Below are 23,927 nucleotides of genomic sequence, written 5' to 3' on the forward strand. Positions count from 1 at the left end.
GTTAGACGTCGAGTAAACAAACTGGGGGATGTGGCCAGTTGCGTCGGGTCTTCCTGCGCTGTAGTGTCCCGCTACTTGTCGTAGAGCGGATGAGCCGCAAAGGATAGTCTCTTTGAATCTCCTGTCTTCCTATACAGGAGGTTCGTGAACACTCTTCACAGATAGCAAGTAGCACAGATCTTGCGATCTGTGCTGCTGCGGAGCTTCCAGTGTGATTGTTGGGGAAACTCCGTCGCTTTTAGCGTTTCTGTCACTAGAAATTAAATAAAAATTACGTAGTGTGCCCCACTTCCGACCGTATTTATTGTACTTTATATACGATGTATGCATATTATATTCACTAAAATACTCTTATGAGGTCGTTGCCGGTACTGGTACCGAAAGATAAGTTGTTAGTCATCCGCGTACACACACACACACACACACACACACACACACACACACACACACACACACAGCCCGCGCGTGATCTTGTGTACTTGACGGTCGGGGGGCGGCGGGGCGACCTGTGTGCACTTAGGCATAAATGTAGGCTTGTATTCGGAAGATGAATGTTTAGATCCCCGGTTGGCCAACTGATTCCTCGTTTCGCGTGCCTTAGCCGAAGCGGGATTGTCCGTCAAACAGATCACCGAAGCTCCCATTCCATTCTCATCAAATTAAAATTCATTACTTTCGTAGCGTGTCGTTTGCGTTCTGACAAAATGCATTAGCTGTGTTTACTCTGTGGTCACTGCCAGAATGTGTACTGACTGACCGAATTTACCAAGTGGTTCAAATGGCTCTGAGCACTATGGGACGTAACATCTGAGGTTATCAGTCCCCTAGAGCTTAGAACTACTTAAACCTAACTAACCCAAGGACATCACACACATCCATGCCCGAGGCAAGATTCGGACATGGGACCGTAGCGGGTGCGCTGTTCTAGACTGTAGCGCCTGGAACCGCTCGGCACCACGGCCGGCTTTACCTAGTGGTTAACGTGCAACTCGTGCTCGCAGCGAGGTTAACATTGTGCAAAATTTGTATCACATTTTTCGTAAATTACTTACGGCTGATTGGGTTCCTCTCCATAAATTTCCGGCTTTTCCTCTTTCTTGTTCGTGTCGAACTGACCTAATTCTTAGCGAGACAAAAGTTTGTGTCGTTTGGTTTGGTCGACGCGAAAGTGTTACGTGGTTGTAAAAAGTTGTCCGCGAGAGGGTACGGCAAGTTTGCTAATTAGGCTAGCGGATCGTCGAAATGTTTCTTTGGTAACTTGTAAATTTTCTTCGGTGCTAAGAGTCACGGCCACAGGGTGCATGGCGGAATTGCAGAAGCCAGCTTCGCCTCTAGCGCTTCCCCGTGACGCGTCGGTTTCTGGAAGCGCTGTTTCGGAGAACGGCGTTCCGCGCCTCCGAGGTTGCCGCGCGCTGGGGAAACGGAGGTACGCCGCCAGCCGGCGAGTGCTGCGGCAGCGGTAAAATGCGGGGACTTTCACCAAATATTCGTAGTGTCGCAAGGACGGCAGCGGCGGCCGCGTCGGAAGAGAGCAGAGGGGTATTGCGCAACCGCCGGAGCACCTTGCACAGCTCGAGCGCCTCCGTAAAGGCGGCCGGTGCAGCGCCGGGAAAGTACGCACGGGCTGCCGGCCCGCTTTTTCTGCGCCCGCAGCGCGAGTGCTCGCACAGAAATGCGATCCGGTGACCGAGTGACGGCGCGGCGCGCTGGACGCATCAGCCGTGACGCAACGAGGTGACGCCGAGTCGCCAGCGAGCGAAAGAACTGGCCGGAGGGCGCGGACCTCGTGGCTGTGGCGCGAATCCAGAGCGCCGCCGTGTGGCTCGGGTCCGCAGGGAAACGCTGGCAGGACAGTGTGTGTGTCCCGTCGGCTGGCTGTGAGACGCCACGAATGTGCGAGTATTAAAGAATACGATACTAAAAGTCCGTTTCGAGCCTTGAACCGATCAAGAAGACAACTATTCTTCAGCTTTACTTTAATTGGCGGCCGGAGTGGCCGTGCGGTTCTAGGCGCTGCAGTCTGGAACCGAGCGACCGCTACGGTCGCAGGTTCGAATCCTGCCTCGGACATGGATGTGTGTGATGTTCTTAGGTTGGTTAGGTTTAAGTAGTTCTAGGCGACTGATGACCTCAGAAGTGACGTCGGATAGTGCTCAGACCCATCTGAACCATTTTTCTACTTTCTCTCGTTATGAGGTCGTATAATCACACCTATTTTATCAAGTACTGATACCTACCCCTGAGTTAGTATGGTGTTGGCTTTCTTATCGTCAAACACAGCACTTGAAAAATATCAGACCACAGTGGCGAAGACACATGCTTTCAGCATGAAATGTACAGTGTAAATAAACAAGATTTTCATAACATGTTCGTGTCTGCCCCAGCTTCACCAATTCAAAATGTCACTTTTCTGCCTAAACGAGACCTCTGGCTGCGCTACAATTCGATCTGTCACCACTGCCTTCATTCCGGTCCAGAAAATTCTACCGACCGGCTGTCAACGGCCGGAGAACGACGGCAGTCTCGGGAATTTTAACTGTTACCGGAATTACTTAGTCGCAGAATGCGAATCTCCGCATCTATTTCGACCTATGCATTGACGTCAGCCGTTTGCTACATGAAAATTTGTGCCAGACCGGGATTCGAACAGGCATATCCCGCCCATCGCGAGCGGTCGTCTTAATCAGTTTGGCTATCCGAACAAGCGTCCAGGACCGATCCAAATTTCCACGTGTCACGTAGTTCAGTCGGATGCTAGGCCACGCAAACACCTAGTGCACATTTACCTCTTATTGCTCCGTCGTTAATTCTCGTACGGTGACGGGCAATAACACTTTAGGCCAGACTAAGCCGTTATTTTCCACTCTTAAAGTGCATTTTCGCCTTTATAAAACACTCCTATAGTATATTTAGAATAATTCTTCAAGCAGCAGCAGCAGTTTGACAAGCTTCCTACTACATGTCTTCATGTCCTGTGGACGAGACCGAAATGTGTACGTAAGGCATTGTCATGCTTGTCCATCACTGTTTACTTTTGTTATTACCAGTGTGCTGCAAGAGCTTATCTTGGGCATTTGAGACGCTGAATGCTGCGACTGTGGCTTGAGTTGAGAATAAGCATGGAGAAAAGACCACCATCTCCCGTTTATTTTTTGTTTGCCTTTTTCAAGCTTTCAACAAGTTCGTCAGACGCAAACAAGCACGGTAGATGATGATGTAAACTGCGCGCAAGTCACCGCCTACGAAGTAGTGCATAGTGTGTAACAGATACTTTGCTTTAGTTTTTTTCCGTGCTCCCGTCAGTTGCTGATTCTTACCGTGCGTGTTTCCAGCACTGAAAATGCAATGGCCTGTACGTTTTTCACTCAGTAACTTGCTTTAAATGCCACAGTTGACGAGCCTGCACAGGCTTTTGTTTGTTAGCTAATGCGGGAAAAACACAGGGGAATGGTAGGAATTGTAATGGCTCCTTTTAGTTTGTATCCGGATTTGTTCTCATTTCACACTGCTGTTGTAGCACACGACGTAACAGTGGAAAGGATAAACTCTCGTATCGTATTTGTAGAAGTATCAGAACTACAAATTATTAGTGAGAACTGTTGGATTCGTCGGGGAACGCGTGTCTTTTTAACAGTTTTTATGGAAGGCTGAAAGTTTGTTTGTACCATGGTCTGCGTACCACAACATGTGGGAGTGTTGGTTGTGCTTTAACCGTTCGTCGTATATCTCTAGTGAATGAGACCCCTTCACAAGCAATGTCGTTCGTAACATTTACCGTGAGCGATGACTGCCTTGATTCAAAGACCGGAAGGAGCGTTTGAGCGTGGAATCTTCGTATTGTTCTGTGTAACCTTTCTTCAACGTCGGCTGGGCTTTTAGCCGTCATGGTTTATCGCCAGTCAGTGATACTTTCGATGTATCTACTAACATTTTTTTCTGTTTTTTCTTCTCCCCGTTTTTTCGTAGTTCGGTCTTCCGTCTCTGTGTGAACTTCATGTTGAACAGAAATATTGACACAAACGGTTTCATGTATGTTCGAAACACATCTGCGGAATAAAGTTTAAGATAAATGAGTACCTGTAGGCTTTAGGCTTTAGGCTTTTTAAGTACCTTTCTGACGTTTCACGTGCACGATTTGTTGGCATTGTCAAAATTGACCTTCCATTGTTGGCGGCGGGGACGAAAACCTCAACCAGTTTGCCCACTAGGACGGTCAATTATGGAAGTCATAAGACGAGAGAAAGTTTTTTTTAACTATAATCCCGTTAATAAAAAAAAAGTTGACTTCGTGTAGGTTCATGTTCATGCTTATGTTTGTAAATATTCGAGGTGTGGTTGATGTGTACTAGATCACATTTCAGTCATTTGTTAAAATTATAAATCGTGTGTAGTGCGCTGTGATAGTCGTATTTGCACTGCAGACGCTGTCGTGGAGGGCCGCAGTTCGTGTCTCCTCTGAACTACGCCTTTAACCCTAGAGTACTATACCCTCGTGAGATTTACACGATTGCAGTTAGTACCAATTCGCGGTTCCCGCCCGTCTTGTATTGTCAATATAGGGTGTAAAGCAGAATTTTGTACTCTACTTAGTGAGATACCATTGGAGACATAATTTGTAGTTTAAGCACTAATTATGTCTTCCGCTGAATAAAATGTGGAGTTAAAAAATTTACGATGTTTTTCCAACAATGTAACATATCGCCCACTTCAGTGTTGTGTGGATAACAGCGTACAGATTTATTTACGTGTAGCTGACAACCCCTACGAATTTCACTGTATTTGAGTAAGTTATTTCTAAAAGATTCTTTTCACCGTCTGCGTGGTGATGGACGTAATAGCGTCATGCATCTTTTGCGATTCTCGGTGTTCGGAAATTATTTCAGTCACTGCTGCTGTTATGAGAGGTGTTGAGGGGAGGGAAATATTCCGCCCGTATGACCACGAACGCACCTGTAGTTCAGGAAAAGAAGCGGCCAAATGCTGGCGCATGCGCGATGTTATTGCATACGTCACCCTGCGCGCAGCTGTGCCTGTCTTCCACGCGAGACTGCTAGAACGGCCCGCTCACCTGACCGCTAGGAACTTTCTGTCCGCGCGGTTGGCAGCGCGGCACGTCCTTGGCGGGCTCGCTAGGCGGAATTGTTTACCGTGAGCGTGTGTCGTAAGAGAGTTAGATAAACAGTACGAGCAGCGCGCGGTGTGTCGTCACGGGCGGCAGGCGGGCAGGTTGTGCGATGGGACCACTGCATAGTTCCTAACGAGCCGGAGGACTGTGCGACAAGGTTGCAGCACTTTCGTCGTCGTGGCGGGCGACTCCGGTGGGCGTAACCCTTTGCCTGGAAGGATTTCGGCTTCTGAGTTGAGGTCCATGACAGCTTTCTTTCTGTAACATCGTTTTTGTTAATGTAACTTCTGCCCAAACTAAGTTACTTCTTTTCGATGTCTTCAGTAGCAGATACCCTCTGCCCACAAATGTTGCCAATCTAGCTGCGTACGTGAAACTGTGTGACAGAACTCGGAGCGGACGGCCGCGTATGGCAACCGTCGAGGCTCATCGAAATCGGGTTGATGAAATCCTCGTCGGATAATACAGACACAGCCCCCAGGTACGTAAGTGTGGGAGTATGAGGAGAGCGTGTACAGGCCACCATTGGAGAACTGCGGTACAGAAAATTGTGTGCCCTGTGGATGCCTCGATCTAGTCTGACAAGTTCATCAGTCCGATTCTTGTGAGTCTCGTCGGTTGGTGAACACGATCTGCGTCATACTCTTTCAGGTTAGCAGCACCATTACCTTCATCACGAGCACGAACAACACGTCGCACATTATTGTTGTGTATGTAATCACCACAGCATGCAGCATTGATTCATTCTATAGATTTAAATTGGAGGCACGTTTTCTGCTGTTTACCTTCACGCACAGGCGTAGTTACGTTACACATCGCCATGTTACACGCTACCATTAGGAAGGAGCCCTCCAACTTGAGTCAGCGAAGCAGGGGCGTAGACAGAGTAATAAGCGATAGAGTAATACGCGAGAGATGTCATACCTCAACCGATACTGAGAACGTAATTTAAAAAATTAGAAGGCATTACTCTTTAGCATGACGTAGTATGTATGTTATTAGACAGGGCAGCCGGCAGAGGAAAGGATAGCTATGTAACTCCAGAGATGTGAAAAGATCTGAATTAGATATCAATCTCTCTTAAGTACATTTGTACTGGTGGTTGGTTAGTTAGTGCTTGATGAGTGAAAGACAACTGGCGCCGTTTTTCTCCTTGTATGAGAGTAAATCAGGCAACTTCGACCGCTAGGCAGGTTTCGATAGACCCTCTACAAACCGTAAAGGGTAGTACATCATCAGCACGGTACGTAACCGTTAAGACGTCAGCGATGTTTCAAACCCGTCTTGTCATGCTAGTCCCCGTTAGTCCTAAACTGTTGAGCCTCAAACGAAACGTTATGTTCCACCGGATTGTTTCTACCGTATGTTGCGGGAGTGGGATGTATTCCTAATTGCTGTAATACGCTGGCGAAACTAGCTATTGGAGACCCAACGTTTGATTTGAGGCTGTTTAATCTAAGACGGTAGGCTTGTATTTAAACCGAGGCTTTTAGATTTACTGAATAAAGGACTGAACTCGGTTCCCGACTCAAGTTCCAGATGATGGTTCAAGTGATAGCTACAGCTAGCAGAAACCTACTAACATCACTATTGCTGGCCCACGTTTTGACCAGAACTGAGGTGGAAGCTTCCTATACTTTGGTCAGGGGCCTGAAAATGGCGTAGTAAAACGGTGAAACTGTTAGCCAAATAAAATAAGTTTGGAAACTAGACGGCTGAAAGGTGTTTGACATCCTGTGTCGAAGAGCCGAGTCTCTCACCTCTGGAAAGATGGACATACAGAGATTCTTAAGACGTCTTGCATCCAGCACGCCATCTATTGATCGCAGAATTCGTAAATTTGCGTCTCGGTTACTATAACAACGGACTCATTACTAGGTGGTGATTGATTATGCGTGAAACATTAAAGTAACAAACATCACGAATGACGCATTGAATGCGACGGAGACACTGGCTGTACAAGTGAGATCTTATATATGGCTAGAGCTTGCAGCAGAGAAATATGAACGGGCAAACATCCTTGGCGGAAACTACTTGATGGTTGAAGGCAGAGCATTCGAACACAATAGGTACTTGCAGTCTGTACGAAACGTGACTGGGTAACTTACAAAGGGTACAAATCAGTGAGGCAAGTACAGTAAGATAATAGTACTATCAGGCAATCGTAAGTAATGGTAATACTGAAAATAAAAGGCTAAGGTTAGAAGCTGGGGATAATTGAGGAGGCAGCAAAAAAAAAAGCGAGAACCAAGCTTAGTTGTTCTTGAGTTGTGCTTACCGTACGTAAAATAATAAACGCAATAAAACTTCTGTGTAATGAGAGCACTCTTATATTTCGATTTACTACGTTCATGTAGCTTTTCTTGTTTGACATACCTCAATCAACTCGAGCATCTTAAGAAATTTAGAAATAAAAGACCATACAGTGAAATAAATTCAGACTCAACTTATGACGTGAACTGCCGCCAGGTCAGGTGCATTCTAAAATTGTTAAGCGAGTCAAAGCCCTATCGGTGTGCGCTTTGGTTGAAATTACCTCATAAGCTCATGTAATACAAAAAAATTACTAAACTGTTGAAAATATACACCCCTTTTTTTTGGGGCGTTCAGAGATACAGGTCTAGAAATCATACCTGCTTATTAAAATAATTTTGAACACACACATTGAAATTAAAACTGGCGCTTTTAATTGCGTTAATACAGATAGGTCATGCACAAAACAGATTAGCCCATCAATGCCATTAAAATTAACCTATATTAGCGTATATTAAACATAGTGCAGTATATGGAGAGGAAGGCATTCGCAACATGCACATTTGCAACACACGTATTAATTACATACACGTATTTAAGCATGCTCATGAACGAAACAGATTTCAAATTGCATGGATTCTCCGTACTTAAACAAGACGATAATTAGGAACACCATTAACGTTTGCACTGCTGGCGTCATGAAGGTTGTAGGATCTCCACTCTTGCTGACATGAACACGTTATCCAAAGTTCACAATTGGCTATAACTACCTTTGAAAATAACATAAAGAAATTACAAGGCTGTTTGTTCAGTCGTTTTTCACGTACATCGTACTTTTGAAAGCTCATTAAAATTATTAGGAACTGCCTATATTGCAGCAAATTATAAGTAATTTGGCCTTGCCGTCATAGCAAACAACTGATGTGCTGTGTCGGATCGGAAAGGGAACACATACTTGCCTTTCGCGGGCAGAGCGCTACCAATGATACGTCATATACTATGCCCCATGTGTTACTTCGGCTCCAATCTACCACTAACACGCTAAAAGCCTCTCGGTCTCCCTTGTACCTTCAAAATTATATATATATATATATATATATATATATATATATATATATATATATACACACACTCACTCTTTTGCTAACAACCTTGGAAGCTCGACTGAAGTGCAGCGTCAGCAACGTTACTATGAAGACATACTTTCACTATTAAGCGCCGTATACCCAACCAGTGACAATTTGAGACAAGACATCTCCACGTGAGTGGAACTCTCTACGCTACCTCCCAGAGGCGTCGGTTCAGCAGCTTCGCCAGCGTGCCTCCTTGGTGAGGAACTGTAGAGGAGCTGGCGCTAGTTGCAACCTGTGAATCGTCGTTGCTGGAATGCTGGAAACGTCTGCTGTGGAAGGCATACGTCGAAGCAGGAGCCCTGCTTTGGCACGCACTTTTATCTCGAACGCTTATCGCGATATACAGTATTATTCGTAAGTACCACCGGAATAACTCACATGTTCAGTATAACCGGCGAGCGTAAATACGTGAATGTGAGTCACTGAAAATGGTGACAGAAATTTCCCGGGAGCGGATGGTTTAGATAAATGTCCTAATACACTTGACCTCTAGTCCAGTTAGGCGATGATGAGTATTATGAATCCAAACTTAGAGACGCTGTATCAGCTGATGCATGTCATTTTTCTGCATGGCTTTTAGCTTTTATGCAATCGCCCTCTGAAACCCTGGAGGTACTGTATAATATAAGTAAAAAGGACTGTGCCGCAATAACAGAAGCGTCAGGAAATATAGTAAGGTGGGCGGTGTTACAGAATTACCTAGTCCAGAAATACTGCAATATCTGGCTGAATTCTTACCCGTATTGGATATACTGCATTGAGTGTTTCAGAATGAATATCGGTGTTTTAAGATATTGTAGCGTTGCTTACATTAAACTTACAATTATAAATGGAATAACAATTATACATCAGATGAAAGAGCTACTCACAGTTTTGTTTGTATAGCTGCGCACTGGTACTGTTACCTGTGTCTTCCCGTTAGAAAGCGCTGTTAGCAGCAACGAGTAGTGAACAGAAACCTTTTCGTGTTTTACAGTTTACAAGGACTGCACCTTCTCCATTCCGTATTAAGCTCCATTGTAATATCCGTAGGTGGTGTCATCAGTTTCAAGACGGCGGCTGCCTTTGCAAAGGGAAGAGCACGGCACGACCGAGAGAGACTGGATAACGTATTGAACGAGTGACAGTCTTTCACGCGTAGCCCCAAGAAATAAGTTCGGAAGGTTAGTCGTGAAGTAGCAGTCCCAATAACGGCTGTGCGGAAACTTTAAAAGGAGCGACATAACTACTTCCTTACCGTTTGCAGTTGTTAAAAGCTCTGAAGCCTACAGACTACGGTTTACATGCCAATTTTCCAAACAAAATGTTGGTGCATGATACGATTTTCTGTGTCGTGTCGTGTCGTCTTCAGTGATGAATCTATATTTCACGTAAGCGGAAATGTGAACTCACAATGTGCGCATCTGGGATTTACCAGTTGCAATGAGACTCACACAAACTGAATGTTTTTTATTTATTTTTGTCATATCCCGCGGGAAGTTCGTGCCTTGTTTTTTCGGTGAAACATCTGTAACAGGCGTCTACCCCAGTACGCTAGAATAATGGCTCTTTTATCAATCGGAAGAAGTTTAAGCACAGAACTCCATTTGTCGCCCCCTCACTGGCATAGCACAGTACACGACTCTCTGTATGTCCATCTTCTCAGAGATGGCTGCGGGATTCGGCTGTTCGGTACAGAATGTCAAATCAAACCCCTTTGAGCCGTCTAATTTCCAAACTGTTACTTTATTGGGCTCCCAGTTTCTGCGATATATTACGCCATTTTCAGGCCCCCTGACCGATGTGTAGGTAGATTCCAACCTCGGTTCCTGTCAAAATAGGGGCCAGCATTCAATGACAATACTGGCCCCTATTTTGACCTGAACCGAAGTTGGAATCTACCTACAACGTTGGTCATGGGGCCTGAAGGTGGCGTAATACATCGCAGAAAGGCGTGATATATAGCATAAACTGGTAACAGTTTAGAAATTAGACGGCTGAAACGTGCTCGATTTGACATTGAGTAAGCGATTGGTTAAAATGTGTTGCACGCGACCGCTGGATTGGACGCAAGGGACCAGATGACGGAGCTTGTTTCGCATGGCCTCCAGGCACCAGATTTGACGCCATACGATTTTTATACTCCAGCGACACTGATCCCTACGTTTGCCTTCTAGCCACAAAAAGAAGCAGTCGGAGTTCATGTCTATGATTGTTTTGTGTGATAAACCATTACAAAATTACCCAGCCCCCCTCCTCTTCCCAACCCTTCAACCTCTCTCTTTTCACACAACCATCTATTCATTAAAATATGTCGGTGTACCAGAACTCAGGCGTATTCGCAAATACATCCGGCCAGTTGTTACGAACCTCGGTGCGTAGGCAAATACAATCATTTGCTAGTAGTACAGTTGCAGATCCAAATCTGTAGTATATCCTCATGAATCAGAAGTGTTTATAATTGTGTCGCTTGAAGGAAACAAGATTTAAATCATGTAAGTATTTGTTTGGAGAGCGTCGGCAATTTAATTACGACGGTCATGTAAACGTCTGAATTATAGTGTCTGATCTGCTAGTAACGTACAGTTACTGGTCCATGGGTAACACATGACAAGTACGTTTTTCAGACGTTGACTTCATAAAATAAATCAACGAACAAATTATTTAGGTTCAAAAATGGTTCAAATGGCTCTGAGCACTATGCGACTTGACTTCTGAGGTCATCAGTCGCCTAGAACTTAGAACTAATTAAACCTAACTAACCTAAGGACATCACACACATCCATGCCCGAGGCAGGATTCGAACCTGCGACCGTAGCGGTCACGCGGTTCCAGACTGAAGCGCCTTTAACCGCACGGCCACACCGGCCGGCAAAATTATTTAGGAAAACAGGCTGGGGCCGCCGCCACTATATTGCTGGACAATACTGGTCGCATTTATGTTCGGTTATTGTCAGAACTAGCAAATTTGTTGACTCGTGGTTCCGTTCAAAACGGCAAAAAGGCAAGAACGCGAACTGAGTACACACTACCTCGCTGAACGCAAGAAGGAAATCATAATGTCACCACGATAACGTGGCAGGAAAAGAAAGAAGTACGCAAACAGTTGCGTGGAGTGTATGTTACAGTACGAGATTAGCAGAAGCTGAAGCATAGGAATGAAACCTTCACTCCCCGAACAGCTGAAAATTCCTGTCAACTGATTACATTAAAATGCGGGCTGATCGTCTTTGCAATAAATCTGCATGATGTCGCCGTACATTGCGCTGCCACGAGCAATACTCACGGCTGGTGTAGGGCAGGCGAGATGCACTCGCCATGGCTCACGCGATTGCGAGAAATTTATCGACATCCCGAGAACTATTGAATCGATCTCCGGCGACTTGGCATATGGCGCAAGTCCAAATCATCTTACAAAAAGTCGCGCCCGTTCTGAAAGTAACGCCCCAGGACGAAGTCTTTGTGGGTTTCCCAGAAAAGCCCGTCACTTTCCTTCAAACCTCGGTGTCTCCGCTCGGCGCACTTCATTCGACCACTCACCGGAAAGTTTTAACTGTCCCTCCAATGAGGGGAGTGGAACAGACGACGCTATCCTCCCCACACGTTCGCACGGCAAGGCATGTATTCTGTGGTATCTCGTGAATTTAGGTATTTTTTCGGTTGTCCTTTCCACAGAAAACTAAGGTGGAAATTTTCTCAGGCGTAGCTGGTCAGTGTATCAGAACTAGCTTAGGAGCCGCTGCATCGCTCGCGTAGACCGTATGGTCTGCAAATTCGATTTTTTCTTTAACCAAATTTTTATGCTCACAAATCGCAACACTATATGTATCACGCTAATTATGGCCATAAAAACATGGTCTTTTCCGAATGTAATTCTGACCAAGAAGGTATTTTAGTAGCTGGAGTGAATGGTTTCTCTTAGTCATGCCATTTTGCATTCTTGCGGTGATATTTCCATAGAAACTTCCATTCCCTAACACGAATCTCCTTATACATAGGGGTCCAAAAAAATGTATCATCCACTGTTTAAAAGTCCATAACTGGCAAACTAATTGACGGAGTTTTCTCATCTTTGGTAGTGTAATACGTTGTAGTTCCGGCAATCGCCACACAAGCGTTGTATTGCGTTGTTTTGTTGTGTCAGATGACAGTCGCCAGATGGTGTTTTGTTCTTAGTTGCACAGTTACCGGTGATGTGTACCTTCAGAAGCTTCAGACATCCATTTTACCTGCCATCAGAGACTTCTATGAAGACGGAAGAGTTTACTTTTCGGAAGATGGTGCCCCAGCGCACTACCAAAATCGTGTTAGGGCGTATCTCGACGAAAACCTATCAGCAAGATGGATAGGCCGTAGAGGTGGTGTGGAGTATCGACCACGTTGGCCAGTCCTAACTCCTCTGGACTTTCACCTGTGGGGAACAGTAAAGGACGTAGTTTATCGACAAAACCCACGCACATGAGATGAACTTCGAGACTCCATCGTACATTCATGTGTAAATACCCAACTGAACACGTTGCAGTCAGTTGTTCGTGCGGCAGTTCGGCGGCATCGTTTGCGTGTGGATGTTGCTGGTGACTGTTTCGAACCCGTACAGTGACTTTTAAGTTGGACTTAAAGCTACACTTTCACCAAAACTGAGACAACTCCGTCAATTAATTTGCAAGTTATGGACTTTTAAACAGTGGACACATTTTTTTGGACCCCTCTGTATGTAATTGAGGAGCGACGTACGAAGTTTCGTAGAAAGAGCTTCAAAAATTTGTGGTGTAACGGAAATTTTCTTCTAAAATTTCATCCCCTATTTCACCCCGATAGGGGCTGAATTTCCAAAAACAGGGAAACTTGTATATTTTTTAAAATTTCTAACCGAAAAGTCAATTCCAAATTTTCAGAGATTTCGTATTAAAAAGTACTTTCATAAAAATTATTTTGAAGCATGTCACCATCTGTTTCAGCCCTTCAGCGGTTCAATTAAAAAAAAACGCTGAAACATGTTTTTTATTTGTAGCCGAGAAATCAAATACCAATTTCTGTAGACGCAGCTTTAAGAATTCTTTACTAGCTCTTTGATACATTATTTTCAAAAATGTTGAAACGTGTATTTATTTCTAAGGAACCAAATACTAGTTTTCGCAGTGATAGCTTGAAAAGTGCCTTAATAACACCTTTTCAGGAGACGTTTCATCCGATAATTCAGCCCCCTGTGCGTGGAATTTCGAGAAACCCCTTCTTAACCGACGCCTACAGTACAGTAGCAACACCCTCTCCAAATTTCAAATTTTTGTCCTTAGCGGCTTGGGCTGGACGATGAACCAGTCACTCCGGCCATCAGGACATCGCACATATATGGACTGATGTCCAACAACAGGATGAAACGGTAGTTCCGGCGAGTGTTGGCTCAGACCCCTCTGGGGCAGGTGAGGAACTCAAGAGACTCGAGCCCCAGCCCCGGATTGGGCTGTTACGGCCGACTCGTGTTTACTTGTGCCGGTGCTGTGGAATCCGTTTCCGAGTTGCCGTTATCGTGCCTGGCCCGCGGGAAAGGCTGATTCTTCCTCGAAGTTGCTACGTTCCCATGAGCCGAAATAAACAAGATGCAGAAGGTTGTGTAAACACAAAATAGTGACAGGTTTCCACAGAATGAGAAGTGAGGTAAAATGAAATGCATTGCTGCCCGTGACCTCTCACGTAGTTACGTGGAAAACAGTTCGATCAAGAAAAGGAAATATCCTGTGGATCGAGAGAGACTGGCGGTGATAGGCGAGACGTATGCAAATCATTGTGTGAAATGGATCTACACACTATAGGACTTCACATCTGAGGTCATCAGGCCCCTATACTTAGAACTACTTCAACCTAACTAACCTAAGGACGTCACACACATCCATGACCGAGGGAGGATTCGAACCTGCGACCGTAGTGGCAGCGCGGTTCCAGACTGAAGCGCCTAGAACCGCTCGGCCACAACGGCCGGCACAACTCATTGTGTAAATAAGAATAAAAGCGTGAGAGGACAACCTGGCACAGGACGACGTTTGTCAGGTGACCCTTGAAGCATCGAACAGAGGTGGCAGTGGACTCGCATTTGGGAGAAGCAGGTTTCAGATCTCCGTGCGGGCATCCATATTTACATTTTTCGTTGTTTACCCAAGTGATAAATTAACATCGACTGTAGACTTAAGCGTTAGGAAGTTTCCTCTGAAGATATTTGTGTGAAGTCTAGCTATGTATGTAGATGAAAACTCATTGATAAACAGTTTTAAACAAGTGTGTAGCAGCTTTTGAAATGTGGGGCTACAGAAGAATGCTGAAGATCAGAGGGTATATAATGTAGCTAATGAGAAAGTACTGAACATATTCGGGGAGAAAAGATATTGGTGCCGCAAACTGATTAGAAGAAGGGATCGGTTGGTATGTCACGTTGACACGTGGATGGACCGCCAGTTCGGTAGTGGAGGGAAGTGAGGGGTATAAAAATTGGAGGAGGAGACAAAGATTTGAATACAATAAGCAGATTCACAAAGATATAAGCTACAGTAGTTACTGGGACATGCAGAGGCTTGCATAGGACAGAGTAGCATGGAGAGCTGCGTCAACCCAGTCTTAGAACTGAAAACAATTACAAAAACCCAAGTGTTGAAATGAGGAGGCAACGGTAGATTGGAATGGCAGTCCTTGTTCAAGGTTTCCCCGAATGTGAGGAGTCCGGCGCCACCGGGACGGTAAACCCAACTTCATCTCCAGTTTTTCGTGTCCCAAAGACTTTTGTCCTTTTCTTTGAGAGTAAAACAAGTGGGCAGGTTCTCACCGGCGGCGCCTTTGTCACCGTACTGACTCGAAGGGGGTGGGGGGGGGGAGAGAGACCGCCGGGCAAGTGCCGCTGTGGCCTACCGGCGCGGTGACCTGATGGGCCAGTTAGCTCGTCCGCTTCCGTCCGTCTATCGACATCGGCGATAAATGATTCAGGCCCGCTCGGCGCCACGGCGGCGGCGCCTTTGTGGACGCCGGCTTCTGGACGTTCCCAGAAGCGCCGCCGATGTCGCCAGGGCGCGCTCGATAGGCGGCGGGCCCCGGACGTCACGGAGAGTCACGTAACGTGGACTGCGAGGGCGCGCCCGGGTGGCTGCAGCATTCATGTCGGCGCTCCCCAGGCCGCCCTGACTATGTATATACACACACCCCACTATCTCTGCGCGCTCGCTCTCTTCGACCAACCAGAGGTAGTCGTCAACTGTAAAGTTGGGTTAGTCGTTCTCGAAATACACTGCCGGAAAGCAGTTAGTACACCCTTGTAGTGGTTTTCGATCACTCGTGATCTGTCGCTGCAACAGTGCATGTAAAGTACATGAAATTATTAAGTTTACAGTCAGTAGCACAGGCAGTTCTGAAGTACCAGGTGTCGACCCACACAACCACCCTTGCAAGTACGTGGTGTAGTATCCACGGGCGACAGTACGGGCGCTGACTTTGGCATCTAGTCGATGGTACAGGTGGTGAATACTGCCTTGAGATACGTTGAGCCACGCCTGCTCCACCTGTTCACGTAGTGCGTACGAGTTTGTTGGTTGACGAGATGCACGAGTCACTTCTCGTTCCAGCATATCCCCCACGTGCTCGACTGGAGACAATTCCGGAGACTATACTAGCCAGGGAAGTTGTTGCACGTCTTGCAAAGTACGTTCAGTTTCACAAGCAATGCGTGGTCAAGCATTATCCTGTTGGAACAATACATAACCTTCCTGTTCCAAGAATGGGAAAAGAACCGGTCTAACAACATTCTGCATGTACCGAACGTTGTTAGTGTACTCAATGGTGAGCGAGAGTTGCAGCTTGCCAGAGCCCAGACCATAAGGCCTCATGTGGGGCCAGTGTCCCGGACGAAAACATTCTTAGAGAGTGCTCGCCAGGTCTACGTCGTTCACGCAGACGACCATCGCTTGCGTCCTAGCAGAATCTGCTTTCATCGCTGAAGAGCACGGCCCGCTACTCCACCTTCCATGTGATCCTCTTGACGGCACCGGTCGATTAGTGCACATCGATGTCGTGGCATGAGTGGAAGACGGGCTAGAGGTGTGTGCGCGCCCAGTCCAACTGCTAACAACCGGTTCGGAACAGTTAGTGCCGACACGTCTGGGCTCACAAGCACTCTTATCTGCGAGGTGGTAACTGTACGATCTGCCACTGTTCCTCATTCAATACGGCGATCCTAGTGGGCGTCTGTGCAGCGTGGACGTCCGGAAACTCGTCTACGGGTGAGATATTGTTCACACCAGCACCGTTGCTCAACTGACGCGGCCTGGCAGTTCCGTGAAAGAACTATTGCGGTACTCGGAAGGCCACAATTTGACGCCTTTCAAACTTGTTCAGTTGGCTGTAAGGAGCACACGTGTGCCTCTCCGTAGAATGGTTGCCTGCTTCCTTCTGCACCACACTGAGCCTTGCGGCTGTAAGCATTTCCTATTAAAGGGTGGACAGGGAAGGCTCTGTGGTGCTTATCAGCACAGCTACTCTCCCATAGGGGATATATGCCGTCATCTTTCCGGGTGTACTAAGTCTCTCCGTCACTTCATTACACTTCATTACGACACATTTATCCCATCGGTACATGAATAAGGTTTTTGGCTCTAAATGAGACGTTGCACCTCCAAAATCAGCTAATCGTCATTCTGGGAATAGGCCTGCCACAGTTGTTTCTTCATCCTAAGACAGAGGAAAATGTCACTTGGTGCCCTATACTGGGGAGGGGGAGGGGTGGGGGGGGGGACGACGAAGTCTGATATCCCAAAGAAGCAGCATGTTTGACTGTCCTGTCCTGTCCAGGACGAGGTACAGCGTTGTCGCCGACCAAAAACATTCGCTCGAACAATTTTGCGCGACGCTTGCTCCTGACAACGACAATCCTACGTAACTTCGTCCAGCAGATTTCAATAGTTACCTCCCACCACGCCGTGGCAATACATCCTCCTCCCACCCAAAAAGTTTGCATCTATCCTAACAATGGGTCATACATATTATGGTATATTATTGCAATACGCTTCTACCAACTCTGCTTGGATTCTTGCAGCGTTGTTGTACTTCAGATGCAAGAAACTGCACTGCCTTCAAGAAAAACTGAAGCACCCATAACGGGAGAAGGGATTCACGTCATGTTACTTTAGTGATCCCAAAATAGCTACAAATTTACAAAGAACTTGTCAGTATGGGGCCACTCCTCAGTATGACGTTGCACCCTCTCTTGCACGCATTCATGCTCTCCTTCGGTTGGGAAGGGCGTCGTAAAACCGTTGTATCCGCTCTTCGGGCAAGCTGGCCAACTGAGGATGCCAGTCCAGTGTACCAACCACTGCGCCACCTCCCCCTCGACCTGTATTTCTTGTGAGATGGCGGGCGCAGATACGGAAGGGTTGCGATGTGCTTGGTGCACAACACAGTGATCGTTCCTTGTGTCGAGACGTGGTCCACTGGAACCTTGAAGACTACTACTGTGCGTGCTCTCGTGTTCTCATGTAGTCCAACATCGGGCCACTGTTACATCCGAAGACCCCACAGATATGGATGTTCTATAATTCGACCGTTCAGGAAAATGGAGACTCACAATCAGGCCCTTCTGAAAAACTGTCAGGTGCTGACAACGCAGTCTCATACAAGTACGCGTCTTTTCAGTGTCATTCAGTGATCACTCAACATCTGACCTGTCTCTGTCGATCCGTTGTGGACACGAGACAGCGGCCGGACAAATATTTAACAATGACATTCGCGAGACAGCCGTGCAATTCAGATGTTATTTTATTTTCGCTACCATTTTCGGCAGTTCTTCGTGCCATCTTCAGGTCCCGTATGCCCCTCTCAAAAGTAATAGACATTGCCATACTGGGAGCCGGACGATGTGGTCGAGCGGCTCTACGCGCTTCAGTCCGGAACCACGCGGCTGCTACGGTCGCAGTTTCGAATTCTGCCTCGGGCATGGATGTGTTTGATGTCCTTAGGTTAGCTAGGTTTAGTTCTAAGTCTAGGGGACTGACGACCTCAGATGTTAAGCCCCGTAGTTCCAAGAGCCATTTGAACCATACATTTCTGGACGTCGTGAATTCGTAGATCAACTGCTTCCTTCGAAGACTTCACGGCAACAGCATTTGGGGCCTGAAGATGGCATAATGAATTGCCGACACTGGTAGCGAAATAAAATAAGATCCCAATTGCACGACTATTTAGCAGATTTCATTGTTAAATAAAGACTAATGCACTCTGGTGGCCGTCCTATCTGTCAAAGAGCTTGCAATAATTTACATATCCACCGACGGTGTGCGCAAGTGTACGAAGTTACGTTAATATCCAATCATGTTCCCGTCACTTCTTTCGTCACACTGTAGTAAATCACCTGACGATATTCCATTTCATGAATGGGTTGCACCATATTGTTTTCTGCGGCGCAGTGTATCTACGTACATCAGGGCTGCATATCTGTACTTTGGAAAAAAGACAATCGTGCCAGTGTTTCTGAAACGAGATCTGTACGTTGATGGAAATATTCACTTACGAAGGGGAGTCTGTCGAAGCAGAACTACACTTACGACCTTTCCTGCCTGTAGAATTCTGAAGACATCCTTTTGGTATCTACATATTAAAAAAAATCAGGCATAGAGACCTATCGTTGAAGACTGATGAGAAGAAAACGGTGGGTTGACCACCGCCCCGAAAAACTGAAAATCCAAACCGATGCAATAGCGGCACGAAACGATAATATTTGTAATTGGGCAATCTTCCGACACAAACATGTGCCCCTCGCTCAAATAGTCCATTTGGGATTACACCTAGAAAATGCGAGAGCCTTCGTGTTGGTGGAAATTTTAGATTTCACCTAACTTCCGGATATGCTGTTTTGGCGCTATAAGAGCTTCGAAACTACCTTTGTGGCGCACCGACGTCTTCAGAACGTACTTGAACATTTGAACTGGATAGATATTACCACAAAAGAATTCCTCCCAGCAGGGGTCGTCTAACTACTTTCGAGCAGCGGGGACCCGATCAACGCCTCCATAAGACAGTCCGGTTGCTCCACAGTTCACAGTCGTTGATTTACCCTCCTGTCGAGCGAACTGGCAGAATACTCCAGAGATTTGAATTCGTCGTCGCGAAAAGTTGAAATTCTAATCTGGCCCTCCCGATGTAGAGAACCCACAGAATTCCTGAACCACCTGAGGCGAAAGCCCTGTCTGTGTTTCAGACAACGCAGTGGTTGATTTTCTGCCTGACCATTTTTCTGTTGAGATACAGTGCTCCATCTCTGACCGCATCACTGGGGGCGCTACATGAATTTGCCTCGTAATCTCTTTCTTAATTAGTGGGGTAGTTGAAAACTTTAAATCTGATGTAGCTGACGTTCATGACAGTTCCTTTCGAATGTGTTCGTTCATAGCTGGTCCCTGTAACGAAAATATATTGTCCACGTACAGGGAAGTGTTGAATATCCACACAACTTTGAGACACAAGTGTAATGGCCCCTTTTCAGCGGGGAGAAATACTCAATAGTTCTGTTCAGTGATTAGTTGCTGTATAATGTTTACGTTTGGGGGTCGACGATTCATTTTAATAAGAGGTTTCAATCCTGTCCTCAGGTGGTGAGAATTATCACAGGTAAGGAAACGTTTGGAAGCTTGTAGAGCAAATGTTCCATGGAACTTTCATGTACATGGGTGTTCTGTACTCAAAGCCAGACAAAATATTTATATAAAGTTGACTTTAAACCAAATAATATCACGTTTCGGTGTAAACGTTCCGAACATCTGACCACTTTGACTATTGTTTCGCAACGTTTCGGCCAGTTGTTTAAGTGACGTTCGTCTGGTGTATTTAGTACTAGACAACGTGCCACTTCAGCTTTTATCTACTGATTCATCGTTCTTTATTTAAGTTGTAATAACAGAAGGTGGTCGTCGTTGCACTGGTAGTAGTCTGACTAGAACTCGCTTAGCGAAGAACGGCACTCATCGCTGAATAAAATAACTGCCAAGGACAAGTCGCAGATGGATAGACTTGTTTTTTACTCTTTCTTGTACTTCCACGTCACTACATTGTTTCCTCCTGTGTCTGCAGATAGACTTGCACATAACACTCGTTTCTACCTCTGCCTTTCGTCACATGGACATATGTCTCGTGTGGCAAACAGTCGACGAGTATTTCGGAGAGGGAGTATCTTAAACACAGTACTGTGAACATGAGACGAAACAAGTCGCAGACAGAATTTATTAGCATATGTTTCCTTAGCAACAGAGTGCTTTAAACGGTATTCGTGCGTTAAATGCTTGTATCGCGACTAAGTATAAGCCAATTTCGGAAAATAGAGAAGACATTAAGCAGCACATTAATAAACAGATCGAAATCACTGATTATTTATTTCCGGGTATCGAAATAGTGGCGGTGTTCGGTAGTTTCATTATGTATAGAATATTAAAGACGTCATGCTCCGTAAGGTAAAGACGGTCACGTTTCATGATTTTACACTTGAAAGGAACATCCTGGAATTTTGAGGGGTAATGATAGCGTAGTAGCTGCCAAGTAAACAGAAAGGGTAAAGCGAAACTTTCATTGCGTTGGAACTTTCTTTGATGATTTTTTATTAAGTTCACTTTGGCAGGTATTTGTGCATAATTAGTTGCCTGTGGTTCCTTAGTAACATATACGCTAATAAGGCACCGTCTCGTGTTTTTATGCTAAAACGGGACAGCTGTAGAATACGGATTTTGAGACTCCCATGGAAGTTTCTTCGGAGAATCGTTGAGGTGCTTGCACAATTCCTCTTGCGGTGTTCTTAATGAGTTGGGCGATTGCTGGTGGTGGGCAGTCGTCAACACACTGCGCACTCTCCTCACTCGTTATCGCCAGAGTACGGTCCAACTGTCAGTAGGTAGCTTTCCACAGAGTAGAAGGCTGTGCCAATGAAAGGTGTTTACTGACGAACACATGCTAGCAGCGTCGAGATAATAACGGCGCCCAGATCAGGCAAGACGCTAAAACAGCTAGAACGCCTAAATATTCGTCTCCCACGAATTCTACTAGCGCCTTTCGTTTGTTGAAACAAAATTAGGTAGTTTCTGGGCATACCATTTCGGAGATTTTTCCGCCAGATTGCTGTAGAGAAATTATAAGTTTTCTTGGTTTTGCAATTGGGATTTCGGCAATAGACAATATTTTGGTTTCTCGCTCAAGATTTATTACTCGGGTTAACGAACCATCGCTACAACAGTCATGCAAGACGAAATGACGAAACTTAAACTCAAGAGTTTACCTTGATGAGCGCTAAGTAATTTACTGATATGTGTCAATGAAAATGTAATAACATAAACTACATAATCTCGGTAGAGGACCACGGCCATACAGTTACATGTATTTCGTAAAGAAATACGTAGTTACCTGAAAGTCGCAAATCAAAAAATGGAAGTCAACGTAAGAGCCAGCATAACTTACGTCGACCCGGAGATGATGTATCTTGGCTTGAGACACATTCAAAATTAATACGTTCCAATCTATCGCTAGCTCTTGGACGACCCTTCCTTACAGATCTCGCGCGACTCTAATCCACCACGTGTTATCCATACATGCTGAATATTGATTACATTTTGCGTATTGTGGGATTATCTCGTAAAATCTGGACTTCTTACTGTTTAATTTCGCTCTAAGTTACTATATTCATCACGTTATCTTTTATATAAGCTTTTTCATTTAGCTATTTCGTGCTGATTTTATTGCACTGTTCTTTAGGGTCTGGTGGTGACGAACACATTGAAACTCATAATGTAATGACAAATGATTGATTATTCGATCAAAACTTAACAGTAACTATTTAGGTCCGGATGAGCGAGGAAGACAGCTTGAGAACTGCACGTTCCTTCATCATCGCAATCATGCCTTGAGCGTAAAGTGGTGTCCGTGACTACCACAACGTTACTTTGACATCTCCAGCATTGGGAAGCGTCTGACGTTGTTGGGATTGCGATGTGTCTGCGCAATTGCAAAGTCTTCAGTAGGAATATTTGATATTGCCGGTGACCAGTTACCGTCCATGTTCACAAATGTGTTCGACAAGGTCCCTTTTCGACATCTGATATTGCCTTTGATACACCTCTGTTAGGTAACGTAATGCTTCTTGGGTAAGTAGACCATACGTAAAAACAGATCTTGGTGTGGCCGTAATGGATAGAAAAATTTTCCATTCCTTCACCCACAGAAAAAGTCCAAATAGTTTCATGCGCCGCACGTTTGTGGAAAATGGATTAAAATTATACTGTTACATGCTTTGATGGAAAGCGAGGGCAGATACTGCATTCCGTAGCTGTTGGACTCTGATAAGACAGAGAAAGTATATTTCGATTTTATGAGAATATAACTTGAATTTATGGCTGCAACTGTAGGATCAGCTTCAACATAGCTGCATTTCTATGGATATCGTGTGTACCCATTTGACATTTGTTGTAAATGGCGGGGTAAATGGTTTCAAAATTCGGAGGAAGGCAACGGCATACCACCTACAACAGAACCATCCCTTATAAAGCAGTGCGGTACTCAAACCACTTTTTCTTTGATGACAGCTGCAAGAAAAGAACTTCCTCCTGCAGTTCGAAACACTTTATCAAATACCGTTCCCCTTAGCCCAATCAACACAATCTGTATTACTTTTTAAGTTTGTAAGCCAAACTCGATTCTCCAATCGTGAAACTCGCCGGTGAGCACCAAGCTAACCCACGAGCCAGTGTGTTGCCGATGCGCATCGTCATAGAAACAAATGCCTGTTGTCGCAAGTCACCCTTGTAAGTAATGGAGGGGCAACCCGTGCGCTCCCGCGTCGCTCAAAAGACGGCGTCGCGTGCTTCTTGTTTGCTGTTCCATATTTGATCGCGATTTACATGCCGTGGACACGTTTCGTAACGCAACCCTTTACAATTCAATGTGACAGGCAGACTTATTTGTCCAGGCCAAACAGCCCCTGTGCACAAGTGTTCTTTCGGAGCAGCAACCACGTCGTGAGTTATATTTACGTATTTCCTGGGTTCCTCGTTGCTATCCCCTCTTTGAACAATCATGTGAAATTGATAGCGTGGAAGGAAGAAGCTGTTCTTCTGTTAACCGTGAAACGTCGGATTATTTGAAACGCTTGTACAGCCGAAAATCTAATAAACGTTCGAAGAAGAACTGTGTAATTTGTGAGTGGGTTGTTCCTTGATCTTAATACTTCGAAGACATAGTAAAGGGAGAACGTAAAAAAAATTACGCTTCGTGGGCGATGACAAAAAATCAAATATGATCTTTCTAGGCAGTAGAAGCACCTGTATCTCCACCCTATTTGATGTGCCCGAGCGTAGAAGAATTGGACCATATTCTAAAGATATTAATGAATTTAAATGCCATGCATCATTGAGTGGAGCAATAGAAGAGGGGAA

The 23,927-nt window shown here is 45.5% G+C and overlaps 1 protein-coding gene across 19 annotated transcripts in view; it reads left to right on the forward strand.

Moving 5' to 3' along the window:
- LOC126416640 (CUGBP Elav-like family member 2) overlaps positions 1-23,927 on the forward strand; it is a 764,867-nt gene that overhangs the window by 572,855 nt on the left and 168,085 nt on the right. The gene's annotated exons all lie outside the window — the stretch shown is intronic.

This window comes from Schistocerca serialis, chromosome 8 (assembly GCF_023864345.2).
Source record: "Schistocerca serialis cubense isolate TAMUIC-IGC-003099 chromosome 8, iqSchSeri2.2, whole genome shotgun sequence".
Taxonomy (NCBI): domain Eukaryota; kingdom Metazoa; phylum Arthropoda; class Insecta; order Orthoptera; family Acrididae; genus Schistocerca; species Schistocerca serialis.